Raw genomic sequence first — 1,651 nt, forward strand, 5'->3', positions numbered from 1 at the left:
GGCGAGCGCTACCTCGGCCCCCAGACGTCGGCCGCCCTCGTCTCAGCTCGGTTCTTCTCGTCTCCGGCGCCGTGACGTCACGCGGGGACGCGAAAATCCCGGCGGTGTCTCGTCTATCGATCGCATGCGCTCGCGCACGCGAGCGCCGTTGCGGCGCATTAGCGTGCGCACCGTACCGCACCTCATTCTCTCTCTCACTCTCAATCTTTTTCTCTCCTTCTCTATCTATCTCTATCTCCATTTGCTCGCTCGCTCTTTCATTCTTTATTTATCTCTCTTACACCTACGTATAGAGAGACAGAGAGGCAGAGAGACAGAGAGGCAGAGAGACAGAGAGAGAGGGAGAGAGAGAGGGAGACAAGCACGACACGTGGCTGCGCTTACCACTTTCATCTTCGTCTATTTCCTTCAATATATGTATATATATATATATATATGTATGTATATATATATATATTATAATATCTGCTTTTCTTTATCTTTTTCTTTTTTCTTCTTTTCTATTTTTTTTTCTTTTATCTTTTGTTTTCTCCCTCCCTCCCTCCCACCCTCTCCCACTCCTTCTGTCTCTCTCTCTCTCTCTCTCTCTCTCTCTTCTTAGTCTTTCCACTTTTGTCCTAATTCATACATTTTTTTTTTATTTCGTGAAGAAAAAAATGTCTGACCATTTTCCACTTTATTTACTTTTCTTTTCGCAGGATTTTTCTACTTTCTGTCTTTATTTCCTTCTTTTGTGTTTGATACCTCGAAAGATTGTTTCTCTTTTTTCTTTCTTTCTTTTTTTTTTCTTTTTTCTTTTTTTTTTTTTTTTTTTTTGAATGTGCGACGTACGAACAGTTACTAAAAGGTTTTCGTAGATTTCGTCAGTTTTATTTTACGAAAGGAAATCAATCGGACGATTTGTTTCAATAGGAAATTTTCTATCCCTTATTTCTTTTCCTTTTATTTTTGTTTCTCGTTAATTCTTCCATTCTCTCGTTCGATAACCTGATAGATTTTTAATAACCGTAGAAATATTATAAACGTAATTACTAGGTTTCTTGAGAAATAATCGATATCGATATATTATCCTCCTACTATCCGCGATCGTTTATTCAAAAGGACAATGAACTTCCGTTTCAAGGAATCTTCCTTTCCATTTGGTAGATAATCGATTAAGAACGACTTTTCGGGGAACCGTAAGCGTAAAAATTTAATTGAAATAACTTGCTCCTCCGACGTTCGAAGCCATTTTATCACGTAGCACGTGTTGGAATGTTATCGCGGATTTCATTACACGTAAGTACTTTTCGAACGATAACATCGCCGCGTTTCCGCTAATTACGTTGTTTACCAGAAAGTAGTCGTTAAGATTAAACAACGTTTCTTTAAATATATATTTATCTATATATATATATATATATGTGTGTGTGTGTATGTATATATATAAATCTGTCTATCTATATATTTATTTATCTATAAATTTATTTAATTATCTATATATTCGTTAGACACTTAGCTAGATCCTATTAAAACATATTGACATTCGATCGAACGTATTTAACAATCGTTGTAAATACTTTCCCGCGAATCGCGATGTTGATTACTATGTTATCACGACGTTTCCATATTTTAATTCCATAGGTTAATCGAACGAAATAATTTCATGCGT

Source organism: Vespa crabro, chromosome 12, assembly GCF_910589235.1.
Source record: "Vespa crabro chromosome 12, iyVesCrab1.2, whole genome shotgun sequence".
Taxonomy (NCBI): Eukaryota; Metazoa; Arthropoda; class Insecta; order Hymenoptera; family Vespidae; genus Vespa; species Vespa crabro.